This window comes from Neophocaena asiaeorientalis, unplaced genomic scaffold, assembly GCF_003031525.2.
Source record: "Neophocaena asiaeorientalis asiaeorientalis breed wild unplaced genomic scaffold, Neophocaena_asiaeorientalis_V1.1 scaffold64, whole genome shotgun sequence".
NCBI classification, from domain to species: domain Eukaryota; kingdom Metazoa; phylum Chordata; class Mammalia; order Artiodactyla; family Phocoenidae; genus Neophocaena; species Neophocaena asiaeorientalis.
In genome coordinates, this window is record NW_020185334.1 from 4573673 (window position 1) to 4586936 (window position 13264).

General features: G+C 40.9%; 1 long non-coding RNA gene across 1 annotated transcript; it reads left to right on the top strand.

Moving 5' to 3' along the window:
* The first annotated feature begins 10184 nt into the window (after positions 1-10184).
* Positions 10185-12613, top strand: LOC112393298 (uncharacterized). The gene is made up of 3 exons (XR_003001878.1): positions 10185-10252; positions 11801-11927; positions 12587-12613. It is a non-coding gene; the product is annotated as an uncharacterized LOC112393298 (long non-coding RNA).
* The last annotated feature ends 651 nt before the right edge of the window (positions 12614-13264 follow it).

Below are 13264 nucleotides of genomic sequence, written 5' to 3' on the forward strand. Positions count from 1 at the left end.
AAGCAAGCTAGCTCCCATCAACCAATCATTTATCTGCCTACCAAAGTGATAGTTTCAAAATAAAATAGACTATCTTCCCGGTTATTTACAATAAAGACCTATCTGCCTTTCTTAAATCTAATGAGTGAGCATGTTTCACACCCTCTGGGTATCGATTTTGGGAAGTCAGACTCAGTGGCCACCCCTGAAGCAATCAAGATCCAAGACGCCACTAATTAAAGCTTCAGAGAGGCAAACCACACATAGACTTTGGTAGATTGCTGAGCATCCCCTGGAAGGCAGGAGGAGAAGGGGCCCCACTGTGCATGAGAGGCCAAGGTGAGGGGTAGAGACAAGATCAATCATGGTGGGCTGCCCATATGTTCATGTGGTGGATCCCAGGTTAGGGTGGATCTGGAGATTTAGTCCTTGCATCCACAGAACAAACAGCTGTAACTTGGAGAAGAAAGTGGGCTCCAAGTTCCTGACAAAGGTGAATGGGAGAGCATATCCTACCAAGACAAGGATGAGGGACTTATGAAATATTCGGAGGGTGGTTTCACCTGTGTCATTCCATCAAAATTCTATAGGGTTTAAATGGCTTCCCCTGGATCATGAAATATATCAGTTATCTATTGCTGCCTAGCAAATGAGCCCACACTCAGTGCCCTAAAACAGCAACCTAAATTATTACTTATAAGGCTATGGGTCATCTAGGTAGTCTTGCTCTATTGATTTTGGCTGGGTTCATTCAGCAAGTCATGGTGGCTGGATGGCCTGAACAGCATCAGTCTATGTCTGATGGTTGGATGGTTATCGGTTGGGTCAACAGAGGTGATTAGGTCACATGTCTCCCATCCTCCAGCAAGTTAGTCTTGACTAGGTCTCATGGTGTTAGCAGTGCTCCAAGAGAGTGAGCAGAGACATGCAAAGATTCTTGAGGCTCAGGCTTTACTTTTGCCACCTTTGATTGGCTAAAGCAACTCTAAGGCCAGGGCAGAAAAATAGAAGCCACCTCCTGAAAGGAGTTGCTGCAAAGTTTCATTGAGAAGAAGGAGTTACAGAAAAAGAAAGACATGGGGACATTTTTGCAGTCAATCTACCACATCCATGTAATCAGCAGTAATATTAGAAGCAAATATTCCTATTTCAAATTTCCAGACTCTTTCTGCTACCTCACACTAAGTTACATAAACTCTAACCCGTGACCTAATATGTATCAAGAAACATTAAGCGTGGTGGCTTTTGAGTTATACTCTCCGACTTATTACAAGCTTTTAGCGTTTCATTGCTGTATGACTTTTTGCAAATTTCTTAACCAATCTATGACCTCTGTTTCCTCATTTATAAAATGGAGTTACTAATAGAGCCCTGTCCACAAGGCTATTGTAAGCACCAAATAATAGAAATGAAGCTTTGAAAAAGAGATTGACACTTAAAGTGCTTAAAATATATCATCACCACAACCATCAACATCATCATCATCACCATCACCATCATCATCAATATTGACAAAATGAACTTCTAATCCATCCTTTTTTCCCTATTCACATCCTTCCCTGTATTACAAGGTCCTGGAACACAGATCTTTCTTACCCAACCACCAGTTTACCCTTTTTTCTGGCCCTGAACCCCTCCCGCATCAGCAGAAGACAGGTCAATCTTCTATCCTGACAACTTTCCGGACAGAGACATTTTTGCACTTAAATTCCCAAGTCAATCTTCAGGACTGGGGGCTGCCTGCCAGAAGCTTCCTGCCACTTCCCGTAGCCTGAACTCTAAGAGTCTGGGGTTTGCCTTGTTAAAATGTGGTAAAGGCTGGGATTCCTCAGGCCTGGGATCTAAGCTGGGGCCAAGACAGTTGTGGCCTACACTGGCTCAGGAATCTGTCCTGTTTTGCTGCCACCAAGAAACTGTGTGTGTCTGTATACAAATACTTAAGGGTGGGTGGGTCTTGCACAAGTACAAATTCACAAAAGGTCATGATTTGGGGAAAGGCTATTACACACATTCTGCTGTGAGGGCAATGATAATCAGGAAGTCATTCCCTAAGCAGATTTTCCCAGAAAAGCCTTATCTTAAAATCATAAACACAACCTCTAATAGAGTGGGTATAGAATGGAAGTTTGACCTGTCTGTCGCCCCTCTCAGGTCAATACAACAACTGCTATGAAAAACAACCTCATACTGTGATCCACATGAATGTGTATAGGGTACAGATTTATTTTTACCTTTCGTCTCTTATTTTTCTCTTTAATTAATATTTTCTCTCTCTCTCTTTTTTTTTTTTTTTTTTTTTTCGAGGGCACGAACCCGTGTCCCCTGCGTCGGCAGGCGGACTCCCAACCACTGTGCCACCAGGGAAGCCCCTTTTCTCTCTATTTTTTAATTCAAAGGGAGCTTAGAGATTATTCCAGACCCTTGCTACTCGAAGTGTGGTCCTCTGACCAGTAATATCAGCTTCACCTAAGACTGTGTTAGATCTACCCCAGACCTATGGAACCAAATCTGGATTTTAACAAACGCTCTGACTCTGACGCATATTGAAGTTTGAAAAACACTGGAGTAGGCCTGTATTTCTCAAACACTAGAATGTTACATAATCACCTAGAGCACTGGTTAAAAAACAGACTTATGGACCCTATGCCTAGAGATTCTGATTCAGCATATCTGGGGGAGGCCCAGATTCTGCATTTCTGACAAACTCCCAGTTGCTGGAGATGTTGATGGTCCAGGAACCAACTTTGAGAAGCAAGGACAAATGCCTTCGTTTCACAGTGGGGAAGAATGAGGCCTGGGAAAAATGGGTGGGCATGGTGCAAACTAAATTGCCCAACATCTTAACAATTATGTAGAAATCAAGACCAGACCCCAGTCTCTGGGTTTCCTTCCCAGAGCACTTTGATGGGGATGCTGCTTTCAATCGGATTCTCAGTCTTTTCTTCTCCTTTTACATGACTTCCATATTCTCTTCTGCACCGTATGACCTGCAGCACCCTTTTCAATTTCTAACCGACAATTCCATTTCCTTACCCTATTTCAAAGTTAACTTTCATTTTACCCTCTGAATCTTGGCGGAGGGCTGAAACATGTTGCTCAAATAATATTTGTTGAATTGAACCCTCTTCTCTTAGTTCCTTTTTCTTTTATAAGTTCTTCCATTTTAGCCTCCTTAGTCCTTCTTACTCTAGGTCATCATTGCCTTCTCAGAATTAACTCTGCTGTCTCTGTGTCTAGCATCTAACCTCCAATTTCTTCCTACCTTTTCCTCCTAATACATCTTCTCTTTTTATGCACTGGCCACAGGAACTGCTGTTTTGCCTGTACTTTCCCTCCAAGCTCCCTCAGTAAACATGAAGTGGTGAGTGGAAAGGAGGGAAAAAAATAACTTGACTTTGAGAAGAGTAGTTAAGATGTCTGAGGAAAGTAAACAGAAGCAAGAGTGCAGGCATTAAATCACTTTCCATTTGGACCTACACTAACACTGGCCACTGGATGCTGATGTGCATGGTTCAGAATCAGAGACGAAAAGTGAAAACTGAACAGAGCCGCACCTATAAGAATAGGTTACTTGTCCAAAAACTATTCAGGAATACTTTATTTGGAAGATACAAAGAATTCAAGTTGAAAAAGAAAAGGCAGGATTTAAAAATCCTTCGATGTATGTTGAATGGGGCTCCAAGACCAACCAAGAGGCTCTAATTGGTTAAAAGTGCCCCCTTCCTTCCTCAGCGCTGTATGTTGCCACCTCTAAAAACACTTGAGCCCTCAAAAGGGGAAAACAAAAACCCTTCTGAGTTGCCAGATTTGACAAATAAAGGTATAGGACAACCAGTAAAATTTGAATTTCAGTTAAACAATGAATAAATTTTACTATAAGGATGTCTCTAAAAGTACTGGAGGCATACTTGTATCAGACAATTATTTGTTATTTATTGCAAATGCAAATGTAACTAGCAGGCCTGTATTTTTTAATTTCAAAAAATTAAAAGTCCTTGGGACTTCCCTGGTGGCACAACATATGGGACTTCATACTCCCAATGCAGGAGGCCCTGGTTTGATCCCTGGTCAGGGAACTAGATGTCACATGCATGTCGCAACCGAGAGTTCACGTGTGCCAGCTAAGGAGCCCGAGCCGCAACTAAGACCCATGCAACCATATAAATAAATGAATAATTAAAAAAAAATAAAATTCATTAAATTACAATTTTACCAGGGATGAAACTAGGCAAGTTATAGAGTAAGAGAAGGAATTTGAAGTCAATGTATCTGGCAAAGGACCAATAGACAGAACATATAAAGATATAAAGAATGTCTCCAAATCAATAAGATAAAGAACATATTTTTTTTTTTTTTTTTGCGGTACGCGGGCCTCTCACTGTTGTGGCCTCTCCCGTTGCAGAGCACAGGCTCCGGACGCACAGGCTCAGCGGCCATGGCTCACGGGCCCAGCCGCTCCGCAGCATGTGGGATCTTCCCGGACTGGGGCACGAACCTGTGTCCCCTGCATCGGCAGGCAGACTCTCAACCACTGCGCCACCAGGGAAGCCCACATATTTTTTTTTTAATGGGAAAAGATTGGAATGTACATTTCTCAAAAGAGGATATCTAGGTGGCCAGGTCAAAACGTGCTCCATTTTGCCGTTCATCAGGGAAATGAAAATTAAAACCCCAGTGAGATTCCATAAACACTACCAGAATGAACAGACTATATCAAGTGTTGGTGAGAAATTAGAGCAACTAGAATGCTCATCTTCTGATAATGAGAGTATAAATCTGTGCAAACATGTTAGAAAACCACCTGGCAGTATGATTAAAACCAAACACATGTATATCCTATGACCCAACTATTCTACTCTCAGGTATATACCCAGTGGGCATATACACATTTGTTGACCAGGAACAAAGTCACAAGTATTCATAGAGCACTAGTCATAATAGACAAAAGTGAAAATTATATCTACCAAATATCTACCAGGAATAGAATCCACAAATTATGATGTGTTTAAACAACGAGATCCTCTTTAGCAATGAGAATGAACAATCTACAATAACACGCTGTGATATGGATCAATCTCACAGGAAACAAAATTTTGAGCACGAGAAGACAGACACTGAAAAACATATACTCAAATGATTAATTTATGTAAAGTTTCATACACAGGAAAAACTAGTCTGGTGCAAAAATCAGAATCACAGTGGTCGGGGGCATGGAGACTTCAGGGGGTGGCCACGTTCTGTTTCTTGATTTAAGTGCTGGTTTGTAATCACTTTGCAAAAGTCATAGAGGTGCCCACTTATGAGCTGTATCCTTTGCCAAATGGTGTACTTCAATAAGATTTACATTAAATCCTCTGAAAGAAATTACCGAGGAAAGACTGCTACCCTTTGACCCCAATCACGTTTGTGTAACAGGAATCAATATCATTATCATCATAGCCATCAACACCATAATTATATGCCCTTACGTGAGACTTTGCCATGGGCTAATCTCGCTTCTACCTATTTTGCTTACACCATCTCATCTGGTCTTTTTAATCCTCATAAGAACTCTATGGAGCAGGCATTATTCTTCCACTTTTACAGATGAAGAAGCAGAGGCTGAAAGGAGATTGGTAGCTTGTCCAGGGAAACACAATTTTTAAGTTGCAGAGGCAAATTTTGAAACCAGGATCTGATTCTAAAGCAGGTGCCCTTTTCTCTACAGGAGACCGTGTTAAATCTATAGGTAGAGACTGGAAATTCCAAAGGAGAAGAAGTTTAAATTTCTTTTCTCCACTGACTTTCTGGGTCCAAAGGTAGTACAAAACCCCAAATTTCAGTCCCCCTTTATGCTAAGAAACAGCCATCTGACTTCTGGACTTAATTCAATTACCTAGAGTTAGTTGATCATTCCTACAATTAATTCCAAGTTGAACGAAGAAGGAAAAGTCCCTTTTAGTATCGCAGTTATCTCTATCCATAACCAAGTAGCTAAGGAAAAAAAAAAAAAAAACACTTGAACGCTCAAGCAGCAAATCCTCCGATACAGTCCCAACAAACACACCATCAACTTCATTAAGTTGCATTTACATGTTCATAATACAAGTTTTCGCCAACGTTTTTTAAATTTTAGGGTGAGCAAGAATCAACTGGAGAGCTTGTTAGAACAGATTTCCGGACCTCACCACAAGTGATTCTGATTCAATAGGTTTGAAGTAAGCCTGAGAATTTGCATTCCTAACAAGCCCCGCAGGTGATACTGATGCGGTTGGTCCTTGGACCACACATGGAGTAATTCTGCCTTATGCCCAGGGAGACAATGTGGAAGAGACGCCCGCAACTGCTTTGTTTGAGAATTGATTTCTCTGTCCTTGTCACTAATATTTACAGCTACTACCTGGGGCTGGGTCCACGTGACCATTTGAGAGACCAGCTGGCCTCCCCACCCATACCTCCACTCTCTGTGATCATCAGGGCCCTCTGTCTTTATCATCGTTACTGTCACTGTCACCCATTCGGTCTGTCACAATGAGATTATTGACTGTGAGGATTTCTGAGCGCCTGTGCTCTGCCTGTCCTTGATCTTCTGTGAATTGCAAGACCTCCAAGGGTCCAAATTTCTCCACATGGTGATGTGCATGCTTGTTGCATATTGGTTTACTTTGCATAAACGCCAGAGGTTAAAAAACATCCAGATCTGTAGGAATGAAAGTCATCCCTTAGTATTGCTCTGTAGTTTATTAATTTTGTTTTGGGTTTTTTTTTCCTAATCTGGGTATTTAAAGAAGAGAACAGGGCTTCCCTGGTGGTGCAGTGGTTGAGAGTCCGCCTGCCGATGCAGGGGACACGGGTTCATGCCCCGGTCCAGGAAGATCCCACATGCCACGGAGCGGCTTGTCCCGTGAGCCACGACAGTGAGAGACCCGCATACCACAAAAAACACAAAAAAAAAAAAAAAAGAAAAAGAGAACAAACTCACTACACTGTGTTGCAGATGAAGGACACCATGGAGTCCTGAAGCAACTCTCAACACCTCTCCTGTTTTCCACTCCACTTCAGAAAGTCCAAAGCAGTTTTCCTCCATAGATGCTCAGCGCTAACAAAGTATAGGTCTCTCCCCGAGAGTTTTGAATTGTTCTTGGTAGGACACCTGCTCAGTTCAGGGAAGCTTGTCTGTGACAAGCTTCCATATGACAAGAAGTCGATCACATCATAACCTGTAAAGCACTGGGCTACAGGAAACAAGACCTTGCCTCTCCTTTCATACCCCACAGCCAGTTAAAAACTCAAGGTATTATATGGCGGGTGGAAGAGACCAGTCACTAGACCTTTGATCTTGCTCCTAGCTAGCTGTAACTTTTGGGAAAGACACTCAACTTCCCTTCCCCTTCAGTTGTAAATTAGGGACTATTTTAAGTCATCCCCAAGGTCCTTCCTTCTCCAAGAGTCTGTGAACCCATGAGCCTACAGACAAGAACCAAAGAAAACACCCTCCTTTCCAACTTACTCTTGGCACAAGTGGTGGTTTTACTCTAGGGAAATAGACCCTCATGATGTGTGGGCCACAGAGAGATGTCAGGCAAATAATAGGACAGAGGAGAAGAAATCAAAGACAGAAAACGCAGATACAATGCACCATCAGAGGAGAAAGCACTGTGTTTCCCTTTGAAATCAATAGAGAATAAAAGCAACAAAATCCAAATTCCAACAATGTCAACCAGCAATCCCTTTGTCTGTTTACAGATTCTGTTGCTACAGTAGCAAACAAAAGTAGCCAGCTTCTTCCCAGGGACTCCTGGGTACGGAGCATCCATCAAATCACAGAGACACACCCACTATTCAAACCCAATTTGGCTAAAATGACTTTTTTATGAGAACTTATGAGAAAATGGTTGACTTCCAGCCCTTATGTTATCAGAGTTGTTTGACATTGAATTACATGGGCCTGGACTATAAATCTTAACTTCAGACTCACATGCAAGGCATTTGATGTGTCTGGGAACCTGCTGTAAGAAAGAAATTAGCTGTAAAACAAAGTAAAATGCCTGTTCCCATGGGAAGACTCTGCAGGACTGCTAATAGATCATGGGTTCATTTGGAAGACACTTGTTCCTTTGGTCAAACAACAACTAATATTTTAGCTTTCCACTGCCTTGAACAGGAAATATGGTGCTAAGGGCCGATAGACAGGGTAAAGCATCATATTAATTACACGGTCGGTAAACATTTGCTCGCCCGTGTTTCCTGATGGTCTGAACACTTCCTGGTTGGAGATCTCAGCGATTCTGCTGGCCTCTGTTAACTGTTACTCTTGTATAAATGTCTGGGGAGATGGAGTGTATTTTCAGGGACCCCCACGATGAGAGGAGGATGGGGATACAGGGACTCTTGAGAGCAGCCCCTGCCTGCAAACCTGGGCCATGAATGCCACAGCCCACTGCCCCCAAGGACACCTAGGAACCTGTGGGGGGCGACTCGATAAGGTGATTCGATGGCACTTGGACATTCTCTTTCCATTTTGGGGAGGGGTCAGGTGAATATTAAACAGGTTCATGTTGATTCTAAAGAGAAGCAGCAAAGTGTTCTGGGAAAGAAGGTGTTAATCAGGTCACAACAGCTGCCATCTACTCCCCTCTGCTTGGAAATCTCTTCTCTGGGGTAACTGCAGAAGATGGACAAAGACGATACCCACCTGGAATTTCTCTTTGAAGCAGTGTTTCTCCAGGTGTGACACTGGACCAGCAGCCTGGGCATCCCCTGGGAACTTGTTAGAAATGCAGAACTTCAGGCCCCATCAGAAACCCTTGGGGTAGGGCCAGCAATCTGAGTTGGAACAAATGCTTCAGGGGCTTCTAATTCCACTAAAGTCTGAGAATCGCTGTCATCAAAAGATTCTCACATACCTGCTGTATAGAGGCCAGGCCGGCCTCATACCCACAGTCTGCCATGATCTCCAAGGCCCTCATGATCTGCCACAAACCACACACTCCAGTCATGAATCCACTTTATTCCTACCTCTTTGAGGCCTGGTTTAATCTCTCTTTGAGGACTTTGCCTAGAAAATTCTGATGCCTGGCTCCTTCAACTCACTCATGTCCTGTTCAAACGTCACACATTTTGTGAAGTAGTTCCCACCAGAGACACTCCTTTAAGTATCTGCCAACAGACACTGCCCAGCATTGTCCATGTAGCCACTTACCAAGATTGGAGGTGACCTTGTCTATGAGTTTGTTTCTAAGTTGATGACCCTTTCTCCCCACCTAGAGTGTAAAGCCCCATTAGAACAGGCACCCGGATTTGCTATGCCCACTATTCCATACATGCCCCCTATACTTCTAAAAAGTCTAGTGTGACCTCTCCTCCATGCATTCTCAAAACCTATTCTCATTTGTCAATTATACTTCCATAAAGCTGGGGGAATAAACGCTCTATTCACATTAAGGTATAAATCAACGCAAATGGAAAGGAGACAAAACATTTACACTAAGAAAAATAAAAAACAATTTAAATTTCAGGTCTCATTTAATAAGTACTGTGTAGTCTTTTAGATACTGGGGAGAGTCAAGTGCGCCCCTAAAATAGCACCCCTTGAGGACCTAAAGAAGAGCCTGTCATGTTTTAGATTAGATGTAGCATCTTCTGGAATAAATATTTCCTTTACCATACACAGAAGACTGCCTTTTCTCTAAGAAATTGTATCTGTTATGTGCTCATAGGAAAATCATAATCAAAATTCAATGCTTAAACTTACTTACTCTATATCTAATTGTGCTATGTCTTCATGGTTTTTTTTTTCCCCTCTCTCTCCCTATTTTATCTTCATGTATCTTTCTCAAAGCTCAACATAGAGGCAGAAACCTGGATGTGAAAAGGTGTGCATCTAAACAAACCCTCTGTGACCCTGAAGATCCAGAAGCTCATTCACAATGGAGCAGGTTATTTTTTGGTCTTTCAACAGAAGATGCCTGAATGTCATTACCTTTACCTCCACAGCCATGTAAATGCTTCCCAGAGGCATTAGAGTCCCTCACTGCCTACAGAGATGGAGGAATAAAAGAGATGACAGTGCATTTAGAAAGAGGCAGACAATGCCCGTGGCTGCTCCATTACTCTGTCATCAGAGATATGAGCGCGAGACTGGGTGCCGAGCATTAGCCCGTGGAGCCTGATATGAGTTCATGAGGCTGGAATTCAAAACACTAACCAGCTGTGGGAACCCAGAGAGAAGCCTGTCACACTGAATGGTATCCAGATTAGAGCTGTGAGAATTTGGGAAAACCCTTCTCGCTAAGTAAGTTTACTTCTTCATCTTTCTTTCTTGTTTTAAGTGTGCAGTGTTTGCTAGAATCCTGAACCTATAGCCACACGTATGAATAATGACAAAAGGCAACTCTAAAAATATTTTTGAGGCAATCAAGGAAATGTTAACACTGACTGGATACTGGATGACCTTGTAATTCTAATTTTTAAGTGTGATAATAGCATCAGGTTTATGAAGCAAAATCACCGTAACTCTTTAGAGATGTTTATTGGGGAATGTAGAGGTGGGATGAAATGACATCTGGAATTTGCTTTAAAATAATTCAGGAAAAAAAAAGAGAGACGGAAAGGAAAAGATTACACAAGTATCACAAACTCTCAGTAATTGTTGAATCTGGGTTAGGTTATTGGATCAATAGAATATACTCTTTCCTTATGAAAGTATGTTTGAAAATCAACATAATAAAATTTTATTCTAAAAAAGGAAAAAGAAATAATGCCAGACCAAAGGCAAAGTTATTTCTTAAATAACGTGAAAATATTTTTACAGCTAAGGATTTTCTCAAGGCCAGCCCCTGTCAAATACATAATCTGCAAAGTCAAAAAAATGAGAAATACATGTTCTTAGGTGCTCAGGTCTTAAGAACATCCTTCTGTGGTTTATGCATTGATAGGAGCAGGAAAGAAGCTTAACTAAATGGACCAGAAATTTAAAATGACACATTGCTTTATTTGGTACTTGATTGTTAATTACTGTTCATAGCTGTGGCCGTAATGGAAATAGACCAAGATGGAGATTTGTAGGGGGCGGCGGGGTGGGGGGGGACAGGGGGAGAGGAGGGTCCCAGATTCTACTGGAATTTTTCTCATGAGTCCCTGTGTAACTTTCAATTAACTCTCTGTGCTTTAGTTTCCTCATCTATAAAATCATAGCGTTGCGTGACATGAGAGCTAAGTTTTCTTTCAGGGCTGAAAGTGCAAATTCCAGATTACATTAGCAAATCTGCTTCAGTAACATGAGAGATAAAAAAAAGGGCAAGTTCTAGATATGAACTGGCAAATCAGGAGACAGCAAATTTATTAAACTCCTATTGAATTCTCGACATAGGAAACCCAAGTGTATCAACATTTGCTCTTAAGAAAATCTAGCTGGCAAATGAAGAAATATGGAAAATAAACAGGTTCCAAAAGCCATCTTAGCCACAGTGTAGTTCTAGCAAGAAAAAAAAAAAATCTGCCAACTCAAATATTTCATGCATTTGTTTTCCTAACGCAGAAAAGAATGGATATAAATCACCTTTACTTATGCATCAAAGAAGTTCTAAAATAAATTTTGTTTCCTTCACAAAGATTGAAAACTGTATGAAAACATGTATTTCTACTGAAATTAAATTATTTTAAATGAGAGAACTGAGAGGGCAGAACTGACTTTACAAGACCACCCAACCCATTCATTCTCTTATATTCTTCCCTGGAAAGCTTAGCAAGTGTCAGAGTTGCAAATATGTGACTGACTTCAGAAAGATGCCCTACTTGGAGGCTGCATTGGGTGTACAAGCTAGAATGCATTTTCTTCTAGGGTCTTGCTGTCTACAAGTTGGTGGCTTCCATATTTCTTCCACTTCTGGCTACTTTATTTCAAATGTGAAGTTGTTGAACCACACATCATCAAGTTTGCAGGACTGCTGTTGCTTCCACTGGAACAGGTACTGATAGATCTCTTTATGCATATACTTTTTTTAAGTAGTTGATTGTGTTGCCCTAAGATTTATATCATAAAAATGCTTAGGCATCCTAAGTCTCCTGTTTCAGTAGATGTGCTTCATTTAGATTTACCTCTGCATTTAGAATCTTGCCCTTCTTTCTTCATTCAAATCATCCTATTGCTTTCCAAGAGCCATCCATGAAATACTGGGGAATGGTGGCTGAGCAAGGGGGAAAAAAATCATATTATTCCTCTGAGAAATCTTGAAAAGAGTAAAGAGAATTTTACTCATTCCAGTGTGCTCTATTAACTTAGCTATCATTTATTAACAAACATAAAAAACACAAAGTGATGGCATCTATATTTGATGTATGTGAATAGTTTTGCATTTTGCAAGGTTGTTGCCAAAATCTTTTTTTTTTCCTTAGAGTGATTTTTAAAGAATTTTTCTGGATTCTGTATTGCCACTTTCTGACCTTCTGAGACCAATTGTTTCCCCAGTCAGAAAATATATCTCCAATTTCAAAATGAGCATTAGTGAAAAGAAAAAGATTCAACATGTATTCAACATACATATTTTAAGGTAATTCTTCGAGAATGGATCAATTTGATGAAGTTGGTCATAATTATATTTGATTCCATCTAATTTCTGTTTTACAGACATCTTATGAAAATTGTGAGCTTCAGAAAAATTATTTGTGCCACCAGATAGAAGGTATATCTTCATTCTTAGCAGTTTTACTACCAAATGTAAAATAAGGAAATAGTGTTGGCTTTATGAGTTATCTAAATCAGAGATTCTCAATCTTGAGGCTACTTCAGAATTGCCTGGAGGATTAGTTAAAACACAGATCCCACCTCCAGAACATCTAATTCCAAAGTTTTGGATTGGAACCTTAGAAATTGCATTCCTAGCAAGTTCTTGGGTGATGTTGATACCTATACTGTTGGTCTGGGGACCACACTAAGTATATGTAGCATAGATGCTTGAATAACAGGAAACTATAATAACTCCATTCTGGTCTATGGAGCCTCAATCCATCTAAACATTTGACAGGTGGGTAGGTTAGAAAGGAGCCTCCACCTACACATTTTGGAAACCAAACATTGAATGTAGATAATCCTTGGTATAAACAGAATCACCCTAAGTTTGAGCTCAGCTATAACAGAGTGCCGTTGACTCAAAAATAGGTAAGATATTGCTTAATATTCAGTCTAAGAAAGTTCATTTGGTCACCACATACATAATCCTGGCTATGCAGGTACACAAAGCATCAAGAATTTATTTTTTGGTGGGGGGGGTAGTATTTTGGTGTTTTGGTTTGTCCCCCTCACCCA